Here is a 16,904-nt window from a genome sequence, read left to right as displayed (position 1 = left end):
TCCAGATGCCTTTTAAATGTTATAACTTGACCAGCCTCCACCACTTCCTCTGGCACTTCATTCCATCGATGTACCAGCCACTGCGTGAAAAAGTTGCACCTTAGGTCCCTTTTAAATCTTTCCCCTCTCACCTTAAACCTACACCCTCTAGTTTTGGAATCCTCCACTCTGGGGAAAATACCTTGTCAATTTACCCTCAATTTTATAAACCTCTACAAGGTCACCCCTCAGCCTCTGACACTGCAGGGAAGACTGACCCACTCTAATCAGCCACTTCGTATAGATCAAACCCTCCAACCCTGATAACATCCTTGCAGGTCTTTTCTGAACCCTTTCAAGTTTCACAACATCCTTCCTATAGCAGGGAGACCAGAACTGTACACAGTATGTCAAAAATGGCCTCACTAATGTGCTGTACAGCTGTAACATGACCTCCCAACTCAGATACTCTATGCACTGACCAAGAAAGGCAAGCAAACCAAACACCTCCTTTGCTATCCTGTCTACCTGTGACTCTACTTTCAAGGAACTATGAACTTGCACTTCAAATTCTCTTTGTTTAACAACATTCCCCAGGACCTTCCTATTAAGTGTATAAGCGCTGCCCTGACTTGCCTTTCCAAAACGCAGCACCTCACATTTATCCAAATTAAACTCCGTCTGCCACTTCTCGGCCCATTGGCCCATCTGATCAAGATCCCGTTGTACTCTAAAGTAACCTTCTATGCTATCCACTACACCACCAATTTTGGTGTCATCTGCAAGCTTACTAACCATACCTCCTATGTTCACATCTAAATCATTTATATAAAAGTTGAAAAGCAGTGGACCCAGCACCGATCCTTGTGGCACACCACTGGTCACAGGCTTCGAGTCTGAAAAGCAACCCTCCACTACCACCCTGTCTTCTACCTTCGAGCCAGTTCTGATTCCGAATGGCTAGTTCTCCCTGTATTTCATGTGATCTAACCTTGCTAACCAGTCTAGCACAAGAACCTGGTCGAATGCCTTACTGAAGTCCATAAAGATCACGTCCACCACTCTGCCCTCACCAATCCTCTTCGTTACTTCTTCAAAACAGTAAAGCAACAGTACTGCGGACCATAGTTGGCAGGATTCAAACCTACATGGGAGCAAACCCAATGGATTTCTAATCCATTGCCTTAACCACTCACCTACAAAGAGGCTGAGATTCAAAAGCAGTAGAGGTAGTGATGCATTGTTTGAAATGTTGCCTTTTATACGTAATTGAAGACTTGTGCTTCAGACCTAGATATGTTCTTAGCCAAAACCAATGACCTCAAATCAACTAGGACAAAAGGCAGCAGAAGCCATGGGATACTACTATTTTCAAGTTCCCAAACCAGCCGCATATCATCCTGATTTGGAACTATGCTGCAGCTCCCTCACTGTCAGTAGTCAAAAACCTGGAATCACCCTTCCCAACATGCTGTAGATGCACCTACAGTGCATGACTGCAATAATTCAACAACATAACTCACTACCACCTTCACAAAAGCAATAACCAAAAAGTGACAACACACCTGCTTAACAAAACAAAAATTCTTGCATTTTCCTTGAAGCTAAGCCTAAATTTAAAAAAAAAAAAATCAATCAATCAGATGGCACATTCCAGCAGAAGAGTTATTCTCAGAATCTTGGGACAACATTTATCCCTTATCCAACATCACAAAACAATTTATCTGGTCATTAAGCATGGCAAGTTCCAACAAACAGCAAACTGAGTGTCACAATTCCTACATTACAACAGTGACCACATTTAAAAACACTTAGAAACATACAGTATGGAAGAGAGCCTTCAGCCCATCCAGTCTGAACCCCCAAAGCTACACTAAAATCTTCACTAGTCGCACTTTCGTGCACTTGACCCATAGTCTCAAGTGTCATGACACTTCAGGAATTCATCCAAGTACTTTTTAAAAAGGTTGAGACGTATCCCACCTCAACTACCCTCCGAGGCAGGGCGTTCCACTTCCTCACTGCACTCCGGGTTAAAAATATTTCCTCAAATCTAATCTTAACTGCTTGCCTCCCCCCTTTCAACAACGGGAACAGCTGCTTTCTATGCACCCTGTCATGCCTTATACATCTCAATCAGGTACCCTGTGCCTTCTCTCCTCTAAAGTAAACAACCCGAGCTTGTACAGCCCTTCTTCCTAATTAGAGTGCTCCAACCCAGGCAACATTCTGGTGAATCTTCTCTGCATCCCTTCCAGTACAAATCACATCCGTCCTAGCCACAACTGCTAACACTACATCAGTTGTGGCCGAACCAAAGCTTTGTACAGCTCCAACATAACCCCCCTGCTCTTATAATCTATGCAATGACTAACAAACACAAGTGTCCCATATGCCTACTTATTATCTTATTAATATGATTTGCTGCTTTCAGGGATCAGTAGACAAGCACCCCAAGATCCCTTGGAGCTTCCGAGAGTCTGCTATTGAGTACTCCCTTCTCTTGTTGCTTCTTCCAAAAATGCACCACCACATATTTATCAGGGTTAAATATCTGCTAGTACATTAGCTGTTAAGCAATTTGGACATCCCAAGACTGTGGAAGGTGGTTTACACATGCAAGTTTTCTTTCCTCAACAGTCCTGCATTTAGGAAGGATAATGCTGAAAAATACCCAGATCAAGACACTAACAAGTTTGGCCTCAATCCTTCTTATGATAATTTTTAATATTCATCATGGAAGCAGGCCACTTGGCCAAAATACTGAAAAAATTGTCAGTGTTTGTGGGATTTTCACCACAATTAATCAGCTCCTTTAGGGGAACTGGGGACAAAATGGAAAAAGAAAGTTTAATATTTAACATCTCCATCAGCAGTAATGCAGTGAATTCAACATTGCTAGAATGCATATGCTTTGAAAATATACACATTTGTTTTGTGAACAACTGATGGTAATAAACACATTTGCACAAAAGCAGTCACTTCAAAAGCAATGTGGATAAATCCACAATGTGGATATTTGTTAATCTACACTTCCTTTCCTCAGTGAAGAAATTCCTGGGCATAGTTTCTCAAAATATCCAGTCAAACTTGTGAAAAAAGGTTCCAATCTTTAAACTCAAACGGCTTGATTGTGATAGGCAATAAAGTACAGCAATTTAGGAATCAATTATATGCAATGACAGTCATCAGAATGAACTGTCCAGTGAAAACAAAAAAAAAATTAATACATGAAACAGAAGCATCTAAAAAGGAAACCACAAGCATATGGGCAATAGCAGGGTTGTATTTGCATTTCCACACAAGAACCCCTGCAAGCTTGGAATTAATACAAAGTAAACTGCTTAATTTTTTTTAAAAATTCATTCATGAAATGTTGCCATCGCTGGTTAGGGCAGCATTTTTTGCCCATCCCTAATTGCCGAGAGGGCAGTTAAGAGTCATACTCCATACCAGGTGAGGGTGACAGTTTTCTTCCTTAAAAGGACACTCCTGAACCAGATGGGTTTTTCCAACAATCGGCAAAGGATTTGTGATCATTAGACTCTCAATTCCAGATTTTTAAAAGTTATTGAATTATATTTCCACCATTTGCCATGGCAGGTTTCAAACCCAGTTACCCAGAACATTAACTTGGTCTTTGGATTAACAGCCCAGCGATAATACCACTAGACCATCGCCTCCCTATTAAATGCACATATAATTTTAATGAATATTGCCTATGTACCTCCTAAGCTCAGGTAAAAGACAGAGATACAGGACCCTATTCCAATTCATATCAATTTATGCGCTTTGGAATCTCATTTTCATTCCACTAATAGCAGGATTAGACTAAGTGCACTGGGAGACTTCTTCGTTCATTCCTCTCCCATAAAAGCTTCTTGCTGGAATATTATCCCCCAGCACCTATAGCTGACCCATCCAATACCAGACTGTCATTTCTTCATATTACAGAGACAAGGGTCAAAAGACTTAGCTACAGAGAGTTTAGATACTCTTCTTGTTATGTGCCCAAACACAGATTTTGGCAGAGAATCATTGTTTTACATATGTGGATGGAACTAACACTATTTTAGACGGACTGAAATCATCCGAACTCAAACTACCGTTATAACAGACAAGAAAGTTGTGAGACAACTGCTAGTTAGAAATATGAGGATTAGTACTTATTCTGTTGGAATAACCATTTCCATAACATCATGTATATAAACACATAAAAGATAATTGTTTACAATGCAGCATCTGTTGAGAACACCACTTAAGGCCCCACCCCTCTCCTATTCAAGCTTATTTAAGAATGCCTCAGTAGTCCTCAGGTTGTGAACGGATTCTGTTCATGTGTACAAATCGACTTGGGCACAGACACAAGTCAGAACATAATTCAGGACAATATAAAAGAGCTGTCAATAAAGACAGGAAACGTTTTTGTGGGGGACATTTAAAATTACCTCCTCCCCAAATGGGATCACGTTCATTAGTACGAATCTGTCTAAGTCAGATGTTCATAAAATCAGGGACCCCCGTATTGTAAATACTCAGGCACAAGGTATTGCATGTTCACACCTTCAAATGCCCCCTTTACTATTTAAGCTTCGTTAACAAAAGTCATCACGGGTTGGAGTGATAGTTGGGATGTGGACAAGCCATCTATCTGGGGGTTACTGACTTACATGATGGAACCAGGGGCAGAGGGATCGGGGCAGAATGGAGAAGTAAAAGTGGAATAAAAATATCAATTTTAGGAAGTTTCCAGGCTCTGTCCATGCTCAATAGGTTAATGCATGAGGAATATCGCAGCACAACTTAATTATAGAGGACGCAGTTAATACTAAACTGACGGGCAAATTAAGGGTCATTGGGGATGCCACATGGCCCTGGTGCTCTTGGAGAAGGTGGAAATTAGCCAGGGCTCTTGCTGATCCCCATCAAATAGTGATGCCCCAGTTCCACCACTTCTGTAATGCGTCAGGTAATGTCATGTAAGGATGGATGACTTTTCAAAGATTGATAAAACACTATCATCTTTGCATGCCTGGGCTCATCCACAAAAATGACCACTTGACTTAGCTATCAAGAGGAACTGGCACTCCTCGACAAACCTTGCAGAGATCAACACCTCAAGAAAAAGAGTGGTGGGAGCTTTGTAAGGAAAAAAAAACAGAATAATAGTGATAAAGTTAAATAAGTATCTTCACTGAAATGGCCTATTTCCAACTCCTCACATTGCTCGACATAATCCCTCATATCACCTCACTTGTGCTGAATCCTTCATCTATACCTTCGTTATACCCAAATTTGACTGTTCCCTTGCACTTCTTGTCCTATCATAAATCCTCTATAATCTTCATCTTACTCGAACCTGTTCGGTTCATATTCTAATAAAGTTCCATTCAGCCAACCATGCACTTAATTTAAAAATTGTCATCCTTGTTTTCAAATCCCACAATGGCCTTATCTCTCAGTCCTGCCTTCCGTAACATCCTGGAGCTCCTAGACTTCAAAATGGCACTCCTTCAATTCTGAAGTCCTGCACATCTATTATCAGGCTTTTGAACAGACCTCTCAAATACTAATCTTGATCTCTCTCATTGCACCTTCTCTGCGGCTGTGAGGAAGGCATTTGGTATTCTTGCCTTCATTGGTCAGTGCACTGAGGCCAAGAGTTGGGAGGTCATGTTGCAGCTATATACAACATTAGTTAGGCCACTTTTGGAATACTGTTCAATTCCAGTCTTTAAGAAATATGGCATGAAACTTAAAAGGTTCAGAAAAGATTTAGACGGATGTTGCCAGGGTTGGAGAGTCGTGTGTGCGTGTCCTTACAGAAGTTTACAAAAGCATGACAGCCATGGATAGGGTGAATAGTCAATGTCTTTTCGCCAGGGTAGGGGAGTCCAAAACTAGAGGGCATAAGTTTAAGGAGAGAGGGGCAAGATTTAAAACGAAGCCAAGGGGAAACTATTTCACGCAGAGGGTGGTGCGTGTATGGAATGAGCTGTCAGACAAAGCGGTGGAGGCTGGTACAATTACAACATTTAAAAGGCATCTGGATGGGTATGAATACAAAGGATTTAAGAGGGATATGGGCCAAATGCTGACAAATAGAACCAGATTAATATAGGAAATCTGGTCGACATGGACGAGTTGGACTGAAAGGTCTGTTTCTGTGTTGTACATCTCTGTGACTCTAAGTGGGCTTTGTCCTGGAAGTGGGGACTATTCCATAACACTCTTGACTCATGCCTTAACTTCAAACGGAGAGATCAGATTCAGAACACAGCCCGAAGCCTGTCTGACACATGAAAAGCAGGTGGAAATGAGATTGAATAATTTCTAACCCTACCATCTAGGTCTCAACTTGTGCCAGCGCATCAGTTCTACGATTTTGTAAAAATTAATTAGGAGACATAGTTCCCGACAGGTCATATATCACTCAACTATGGGCAGCATTAAGTTACTTAAGCACAATGCAGGACTGCAAGATTGAAAAAAAAGCAGCATTTAACTTTAGGGCAATGTGTCAATACATCTTAATCCACAGAAGAATCTGAGTGCATGCACAAATATGCATCCTTCAACTTAAAAGCATTATAGGCATATCTGTTTCTGAAGTCTTCCAAACAACAGTTCATCCTTTTCTGTCAGCTTAGTGCTTGGAACATCGAAATCCATCAAGTTGAAATACCTGAAAAAAATATACATAAGGCTTCCTTTTTAGATCTGGTATGAAGTGTGCACTCTTAATGCCCACTGAGTCATGTGAACCCAGAGAATTAGATGCAGTTTAACGTTAGCCAAGGCTTATTAGCATTTGCATTCACAGGGGCATTGCAGACATTTAACCAGGACCAGCATTGGGAAGATCATAGGCTCCAGTGACAGGTCTATCGCTCCAGCATCCAGGAATGAGCCCAGCCAGTTGGAAATGCAGCATCATCTGGATCACCATGGGCAATCTTGACAAAGACACAGGATTACAGTCCGCCAAAGATCAGTTCAGTTCCAAGCCAGCACTCTTAGAGTCTCAGATCCAGTCACAACCTCTGCATGATTTGATGTTACTTCTTTAAGAACAGAAATGTAACTTGACACAGGTGAAATTTAATACTTTCTTCCCCAGCTCCAGCAGAGTATTATGTAGGCGTTCACAAAAAAAAACACATTACAGTCCAACTCACACTAAATAAAAAGGGTTCCCTTTTTTAACCTCTTCACTTGGCTTGTGCAACTTAATTCTTTTAACTTAAATCCTGGCAGTATGTCTAAATTTTAGCTGCCATATATTCAATTCAGAGTGAATGCAAAACAGATGAAAAACAAATCACCACAAATGCAGCAATTCACATGACAAGTGTTACTAAACACAAGAGGGACGAATTATCAAAATAACCTGCGAGCACACAAATGTTTGACATGGGAGGGGCACTGCCCACCAAGAAACATCCTTAGCAACAAAATGACAATTTCATGCACATTTTAATTCAAACAAGCAATTAAAACCTGCAATGTTATTAAAACTACACACTGAGCACTCTGCTGGTGCAGCTCAGTTAGTAAGACCATGTATAGCTGAGCTACAGACCAGAATGTAGATTCAATTCTCCAGTTTGTTTCTAGGTAAGCCACTTCAGCAAAGACCAGTGCACTAACTACAATTGGATTTGGTGGCTCCAGCCTAGAGAGAAAGGAAAATATTCAGGTATAGATGTTCACTAGTCAGGCATCCTTACTGAAAAGCATAACTTTGAATATGAGCCTCATAAATCAGACTGGGTTAATATATGAATAGTCTGTCTTCCCTTATCAGAAACTCAAATGACACTTTTACACCCCAAATTATGTTTGTCTATCATCGTCAAGAATTGTTGAAGACCGAGTGCTTTAGACTGATTCCAAAGTCCAAGACTACATACAGAAGGATGCACCAAAACTTGGGGCAGCCACAGCGAAAGGTTGAATGAAGAAAGGCCACTGTCTAAGACCCATTCACCACAGCATACTGAGAAACTAAAATCCCACAGACAAACCATAAAGCTGAGAAAAAAAATGCTAAAAAAGCCACAACATGAAACAGAAGAAAATTTGACATTGAGCCAAACAATGAGATACTGGGACAGATGACCAGACAGTTACTGAGACACAAACATAGGTGTCAAGCTCATAACTGAAAAGATAATTCTTATGAATCCAACACCAAAAGCTTTTGCACTGAAGAAATCTTGAACATTACACAAATTTTACTATTTTAAAAATACAAAAAAATTGCAATTACCCTGATCCAGGGTAACTAGGCTGTCAAACTACTTTTTATTCCAATTACTTCCACATGTATTGATGCAACCTGAAACTCCTGGAATTACCTGCAAGAACAGTGCATTCATCACATCATACATAGACTTGGTGACATCACACTGATCAACATTTTCAATATAATCAAAATGACCCACAGCTCTTCACAAAGGAAAGAATAGAATAAAGCTTTTAAAAATATGTTCTGCTCACATAGAAACTCAAATTTAAAGGAAGAAAACAAAAGGGTAACAGTTTAATTTATTTCAGCGTTTGAGATACTCTTCAAATTGAAGGTCAACCTTGTATCAATAATGTATTCATAAGGCCACAGAACCACCAGATAACAATGGTGACACTCAATGGGTATGTGCAAAAGGATAGAAAAACCCTTAAAATTCCAAACTGAGATGCATAGAGAATGCAGTGTTGTCACAAATGGATTCACTGACCAATTGACTCATTAAAAAGGTACTGTTAAACATTCTCAGTCCATATGGCAAAATGAAAGGCCCAAAATCGTTGTGGAAACCCCCCTTCAGGAGGAGTTGAGGCTCTAAATTTTGGAATATAGAGGCAGATGGGTCTCACTGTTTGCTGCATAAAGTTAATGGAACAAAGATCAGAGGGCCTACAACTTAATCACAAAGCAGCCATATGGTACAGTGAGCTGGAAAAGGATCATAAATTTCAGAAAAAGCAGCCTGTGTTTTAACTTTGGGATCCTAAAAGTAAAAAATTTTCACAGAGGAAGAACACTTTATGGCTATATGTAATTTAGGTATTATTTCAAATGTACAAGTGGTCATGTTCACTATGAGATTCTTTATTTATTCTTTATTTCTCTGTTCTTCAGTTCTTCCAATTTATCTAGATATTACAAGTAAAATATCAGTGTGAAAGAACTTTGTACTTAAACTGAAGTTACGACTTAAATGTTTAAGAGAATATACTTAAGGCGTTGATGTATTACTTTACTCTTAAGGCTCTCCAAATGATCCATTAGGTAAAAGCAATAGCCGGGACAGGACAAACCCAATGACCTTAAATTTGATTTTCAGGCTATACTGAGTTTCCTAATCTGAGGTGGAGGGGAATTACTGCACTCCGACAGGCCTCAATGAAAACCAATTAGGCAGGGTTCCCACTCCAGATTACTATCTGGTGACCTCTGCTGGAAGTGTGCACAAGTTGACATCAACTACGGCCAGGGCGACATACAGTAGTTGAATAATGACGATAAAAATTATACCACAGTAGCAGCAAACACCTTGAGGAAACATTGGAGAGTAGTGGAGAATAAGCAAAACTAAGCAAATAAAGTGCATCCATTGAAGCAGAATTTCTAAATTCATTTCCCTTAGAATTGTCTATTCTAATTGAAGGTTCGCAGGCCAATGGTTCTCAAGTCGGACTGTCTTAGTCAACCAGCGACCACCAGGCTTGAAAACAGAGCAGGCTGATTCAACCTGCTCGTTACCTCAATAAGAGTCAACAGTCCAGCGTACAGAAAAATCAAGACAAGGAATAATTCTACATTATTGCATAGTACTATTTTTACCATTGTATGCAAAATAAGGCATTATTCAGACCTTTAGCTGAAGTAGATACAATACACCATCGCAATGAATAACTGGAGGCAAAATGTTTTCAGTTAGTCCTATATAGAAGTTCACACAAACTCAATGTAAAAAATCACAACACAAAATTATGTAAAACTACTGTTTTGGAGGTGCCACAGATCCAAAGATGAGTGTTTTTCAACGTCTAAAACAGCAGACAGCCAAAATCTATATTCCATAAATACTGGACAATTTGTGCTAAGGACATGCTATGCATTGAAAAATCAATCCACATCAGAAACTGAGTGAAGTTTCGTTTTGTCGAATAAGAGATAGAAAAGTATGCAAACAATTTCACAATCTACAATATTCCAGTTCATCTTAAATTGATCTCACTGATGCCATCATGACTGACAAAACCTGTACTTCACCCCACAATTTAAAACCGTCTCCACACATGCCAAGTTGAAAAGGGCAAAATCCAGATGGTACAATTGGGTGTTTCATAATCCACCAGGGTACAGTGAGTATTTCACACACCCGTCATTATGTCATCAAATCTAAGTCTCTGTACTGGATTATTATTAATCAGGAGGCTTGGAGATATCTATGAAACCTCACACATACATGCAACATTTGTGAACAAAACAGGCATAAAAATGTTTTACATTGAAATTCCACCATTTCATGTGCTAAAATTAAGCAAACAAGATGTCCCTGATATTTCCCCCTTCCTCTCATCAGTACACTGAAAATAAAATGATCAATATTAATCATTAGACAACAACCTTGGACCGCCGCTCCAGTATCACTTCCCCTCAGCCTTTCCCGGCTTTTTCCAATGCCAGATCCCGTCAGGCCTGTCAGACCCGCTTCGCCGCCAGGCCCCAGGAAGCCGCCTGTATTCCAGGCCTGGTGAGCGGTCTATTCCCCAAACCTGGGCCTCAGGGTCTATTTTAGGCCCTCGGATATCGATGGTTGGTTACGGTCAGGGTTGAAGTGCTCCGACACAGGCTCTCCCGCTCCTCCAGCCTACAGCGGGGTTCCCAGCCCCTCGCAGAGAACCTCGAGTTTGGGCGCCACTCCCCGGGGCTCAGCCCCCTCCTCTGTCAAGACTCACCCTCCTCCTCCTCCACCGCTGCCGCTTGGCCTCCGGGCGTCGCTCTGGGGAGGAGGTGGAGGCCCGGTTTTTCCTCCTCTCTATCCGCCCTCCTCCCCCTCCGCCGCCGTTTGGTCGTGGGGTACCAGGGCCGCCGACCGTGCCGCTCCCGCTCACAGTCCCCGTTTCCAGTCCCTGTCCGTCACAGAACCAGGCTCGGCCTACACCCGGAACTACTTCCAGCGCCGGGACTCGCCAACCCCGCGTGTAGCGCTGCGCCCGCCCGGTGGACCGACCGCAACACCAGGCACGCAGCGACACCTCCGCCGCGGGGAAAGAAGAGCGGGCGAACACGGCTGTCAATCAGCAAGGCATCCAACTCATGGTTCACGACTTACTTCAGCACAAACTGATGTGGGAGGGCAGAAATCGATCTTTTCAACGGGAAGGTGAAATGAAGTTAGCATTAGCCTACTTGACGTGGAAAAAAAATGAGATTGTTGCCCTCGAATTGTCATCTTTATCGTTTTAATCGCAACAGAAAGTCAGTAATTTCAGTAGGTAACCAAGTCCCATGATATAACTCATTTATTATATATCCTACTTTCAATGCTTAATTATTTCCTCTATTTGCTCAGCTTTACAGCTACATGACAAAGTGAGCAAGCCTTGAAAGAACTGAGTAACTGTGATGAGTTTGGGACAGATTTCGATTCTGATATGCACAATGAAATACAAGTATTTACATATACACTATATTTGATTATTGCTGTAAGATTACTCTCGGCAAAACCTTTCACTTTGCCCTTATCAGGACAATTCAAGGGAATACCAACGTTGTTCTGAATGAGGAGAATGCTGTCCATCTTCATTTATGAAGCATTCTCCATGCGATGCTTCTACCAATCACAGTACACTGGCCAACCAATGAGCACTCTCCCGTTCTTTTTCCCTTGAATTGAGACTCTTGCTAATTAACCTGATGAATGCAACATGAAGCATTTTGACAAAATATGTATGTTTCAGCGATATTGTATTTATTAAGATCAATGTATAATTTTCAGTTTATATTGTATTTTATTATTTTAAGAAGAAGAGTCATTTTTAGAGTTTCATTTGTGAGCATAGAGTTGTATTGTCAGAAGTGTGGAAATCTGTAATGCTTACATGCATTTTCATAAGGTTTTACAACCTTGGCTTGAAAAGTTGGAGGGTTAATAGCTCAGTGAATTATAAGAAAAAATATTGTTGCTTAGTAACCAGACTCCAGTGACATAAAGAAACATAAAAATCCAAAAAGCCAATCAGACTCTGTGTGGTGTGTGCCAGACAGTGAACGATTGTTAGATCCTGAGTTTAAGGAATTTATATTGTTGATCTGAAATTAAAGTTACAGTGATCCAAGCTTGCAATTTGTCTGAGGTGTCTGGGAGAAACACCAGATGATGGGAAAAAGCATCAGGTGACTGGCTAGAAATTCACCAAAATGAAACCAGTTGGAGTTGAACCAGCCTGAGTCTGTGTAAGGAGCTTTAGCGTGGAGATAGTGTAAACTCTTTCCTGAGATTTGGGTGTTTTTAAAGATATTGCTGGGGTAAAAGGGAGAGTGTCAACTTGAATGTTGTCTTTTCTGAAGCTGCTAATGAAAAATTATAGAACAGTCTTGTGTGGTGTAATTTTATTTTCTAACCACGTCTATTAAGGGTTTTATTCTTTGTGTCCAAAGTACGGTAGCAGCCTCTTGCAAGCATGTTCAGCAACTGACCTCCGACATTTTTTTTTAACTGAAGTTAGGATCTAACAAACCACATTCCACTCTAGGATCTGACTGTTCCGGCATTAACTTCAGCTGGGACCATAACAATATAGACACATAACTGTACAATATACTGGTAATTGTTCTATGATATTGCTCACAGTGAGTTGCTGCTGCAATGTTACAGGGGTATTGTTGAGGTGTGGAATTTGGTCATGCCATTGAAAGGATTCAGAAATTTTTTTTCCTCATTCACTGAATGTGGTACCATTGGCAAGGCTAATAATTATTGCCCATCCCTAATTGCCCTTGACATCAAACATTTGACATTTTACTCCAAGCCACAGAAGGAAGTATGACACCAGGTAATAAAAAGAGGTAGATTTTAATGAACATCTTATTCGAGGAAAGAGAAGTAGAAAGGGAATTAAAGAGTTTGGATCCCGTGCAATGTGAAGTCTTGGCCAAAAATAGTGGAGCTATTGAAATTGAGGTTTCTCACTTGGTGAGAATATTCAAAGTGCAGATATCCTAGGAGGGGGGGGCTACGGCCTCACTCTCTTCTTGTCTGCATGATTTTCTCCAGTTTTATAGCCCCCAAGACTTTAATTTCAATTTTAATAGCTCTGTTATTTTTGGCCAAGACTCCAGGTTGCATGGGATCCAAACTCTTGAATTCCCTTTCTACCTCTCTTTTCTCCGATAAAATATTCATTAAAACCTACCTCTTTTTATTACCTAGCCTCACACTTCTTTGTGTGGTCTGGAGTAAAATGTCAAATGTTTGATAAAACCTTTAGGTGGGGTTTTATTATGTTAAATGTATTACATAAGTTGTTGTTGTTGAAGCATACTACAAGAGGATCAGAGATCTGCCATGAGGGTTCTTGGAGGTTGGCACGTGTCAGATGCCATTGTCGATGGACAATTGGTGCGCCCCGCTGGTGCCCATGGACATGCCCTGAGATGCTGTCTTATGATGACCAATATGGAGGCTCTTTACAGCTAGTAGTCAGCTAAAGTCACCAGGTTTCCATTGTGACTTCCACATTGAGAATTCTCAGTGTCTAGTTTGCTTTTGGTGGATAGTAAGATTAAAAATTTGCATGTTAATGAACTGTGATTCTGCCGTTAATAAAGCAGTTAAGAAACAATAATCCCCATTAATCAGCAACTCACTGCTGCCTAGTAAGAATCTCCCCTTGTCACCTGGAACTTAGTTAAAAGGTACAGTGAGTTGTTTCTGATGCTGAAATAGTCCTTTTTGGATTTCTCATGTTATTCTGCCAAATTTCTCGTTACAGCCCATGTCATTCAGGCCCCTGTATGATTCCACCCATGATATTTGATTATAGAATATTGTTCAAGAAACTTGTCATGATTGAATCTCACTTGTTTGTTATTCCTCAGTTTGTGCAAAAGTACAGGGATTCAGGAGTCATTGATGGCAATTTATATCATGGTAGACAAAACAAAACCTGTACTATTTAAGAAGATTTAATATTTAACGGCGGCACGGTGGCTCAGTGGTTAGCACTGCTGCTTCACAGCACCAGGAACCCAGGTTCAATTCCAGCCTTGGGCGACTGTCTGTGTGGAGTTTGCACATTCTCCCCATGTCTGCGTGGGTTTCCTCTGGGTGCTCTGGTTTCCTCCCACAGTCCAAAGGTGTGCAGGCTAGGTGGATTGACCATGCTAAATTGCCCGTAGTGTTCAGGGAGGTGTAGGTTAGGTGAGTTATAGGGGTATGGGTCTGGGTGGGATACTCTGAGGGTTGGTGTGAACTTGTTGGGCCGAAGGGCCTGTTTCCACACTGTAGGGATGCTACTCTATTCTAAGAAAGCTGCATCCAAGAGCAGTATAATGTCATTGGATGTAAGCATACTGCAGCAATCTCATCCTAAACAATAAATTGAACCCAGCCATAGTACTTGGTGATGCAGTCACTCTTGAGATTCAATTCAATGTTTGTTTTTGTGCAGAGAAACAAAGCCTGCAGTTGCAGAGTGGTGTGCACAGTATGGATCAAACTTAAGTGATGTCTCATTGGTCATTCAAACTGGAAATAAAAAGTTAAATAATGGCAACTGCTAAAGATCTAAACTGAACATGCTGGAAAGGCAAAGCAAAAATCAGGCTAACAGTTTATGAGTAGATGCTTTCACAGAATATAGTTTATTTTTCTAAAAATATACTTTATTCATAAAATGTGTAAGAGTATATGACAGGAGTTCAAATTTGACATTACACAAAGTACAATACAAATCTGTTCCTTTCAATAGAGCACATTAGGTGCCTCACTGCACTTGTCATAAAGGTGATATTTATAATATACATCCATAAATCATGTCAAACATTCTCTAGTGACTACAGCCCAAGGTGATTATACAGTTTCCAGTGCCTTGGTGTACTACGGTGTGGGGGCCTTGGACAATGTCCTTTACCAATTAACCTTTCTTTTCCAAAAATTTCCTTTATTCACAAAAAATATTTTAAAAATCACATTCCCTGTCAGTTCAAACTGGCACTTCCAAAAGTTCTTTACTCAGAGAGCAGTAAGGACGTGGAATGCCCTGCCTGCAAATGTAGTAGACTCGCCAACCTTAAGGGCATTTAAATGGTCATTGGATAAACATATGGATGATAATGGAATAGTTTAGGTTAGATGGGCTTCAGATTGGTTTCACAGGTTGGCGCAACATCGAGGGCCGAAGGGCCTGTACTGCGCTGTAATGTTCTATGTTCTATGTTCATACATCATGTGACACTCTCAGACTCATAAATATGACTGTAATCACATGTGATATCTATAATTCCTTTGAAACTAGTTACTTCTGTAATTCACGAACACCTGAAAAGTTATGTCTTTTTTTCAAGTATTGTCAAAAATATTTTGTATTTCCACTTTTTTGGCCAATCCAGCCACAGAAGATTCTGGGAGAAGGCTAAGTGCTGCTCAGTCAATGATGGCATCAACATAATTGTTTTCTGGTATATTTTCTGGTATATGCAATAGCATCTTCAACTTCCTATAACATAACTCATTTTTTTAAAAAATCAATTAATATAGATTGAAGAAAATATCATCTCCCTGGCTTGCCAGTGTGGTCATGTGACCTTTGTAAGTCACTGGCCTTTCCTGGCACCTCATTGCCAGTATTGCTTCTGCCAGTTTCAGTCTGAATGGTGTTCCATAGCAATCTCTTTGGATAATAATAGCACGTAATTGTTTTACTTACTGCACTGTGGCAATTTTGGTTGCAGTTAGCATGCGATTAATCTGATTGGTCCAGAACCCTGTCACTGAAATGTATGACAATACTGCTAAAGACACTGCCGGTAACCTGGTTTACGAATTTTTCATGTTTCTGTTTATAAAGTAATGGCTTATTGGTCTCTGGTAGCAATGTGACTGTTGTCATGGTAACCAATGCTCTGTGCTTTTTGAGTGCTGTGATTGGGTCTCTAATATATGGTGAGCAATTGAATAGCAGAGTAAATTTCTATTGGAGCTCTCTCCAGTGAGAATGTTGTGGGTTCAAAACCCCATTCAGGCGTTTATCACATAATCCAGACTGACATTCGCAGAACCTTGGAACAGGAGTAGGCCAGTTAGCCCCTTCAGCCTACTCCACCTTCAGTGAGATCATGACAGATGTGCAGCTCAATTCCACTTATTAGCTTTTGTTCCAAATCCCTTGATATGCTTAACCAAAAATAACTACCACAATAAAATATTGTCTGATAACAGCCTGTGAAGTGTTTGGAACATTTTACAATGTTAAAGGTACAATATAAATGGAGCATTTGTAGGAAGATCTGCTTGTCACAGCATCCAATCCATCTGGGTTGGGAAATGTACTATTTGACTTCACCCCAAATTGCCTCGTTCTTATTTTAATATTATGGCGTGTCCTTATTTATTTTTCCACCAAAGAAAATTATTTCTACCTATCTAATCCATCAAATCCTCTCAACATTTTAAACACCTTAATCACATCTCAACCTTCTACATTCATGGGACTACAATGTAGGTTTATGCAACCTGTCCTCATAATTTGACCTTCTAAGATTTGGTATCATTGCAGGAAATCTGTACTACGTCCACTGCAAGGTCAATCCATTCCTCCTAGAGTAGAACACCTAGAGCTGAATGCAGTATTCCAGATGTGGTCTGATCAAGGCTCTTTGCACTTAATTCATTCCCTTAAGATAAAGG

The 16,904-nt window shown here is 40.5% G+C and overlaps 1 protein-coding gene across 13 annotated transcripts in view; it reads right to left on the bottom strand.

Annotated features, from left to right (window-relative positions):
- The window catches only part of foxj3 (forkhead box J3), a 163,663-nt gene extending 152,307 nt beyond the window's left edge, over window positions 1–11,356 (bottom strand). For 3 of the 13 annotated variants that reach the window (XM_048615191.1, XM_020515076.2, XM_048615195.1), the window contains exon 1: window positions 10,951–11,350. The gene's annotated coding sequence lies outside the window, so the exon portion shown is untranslated. Of the gene's footprint in view, window positions 1–10,618; window positions 10,917–10,950 lie in introns of those variants that run through there. The other 10 variants (XM_020515074.2, XM_048615194.1, XM_048615193.1 and 7 more) reach the window with 7 other exon arrangements.
- Window positions 11,357–16,904: the final 5,548 nt, after the last annotated feature.

This window comes from Rhincodon typus, chromosome 31 (assembly GCF_021869965.1).
Source record: "Rhincodon typus isolate 14 chromosome 31, sRhiTyp1.1, whole genome shotgun sequence".
Lineage (NCBI taxonomy): Eukaryota > Metazoa > Chordata > Chondrichthyes > Orectolobiformes > Rhincodontidae > Rhincodon > Rhincodon typus.
This window is presented reverse-complemented; position numbering and strand designations above follow the sequence as displayed.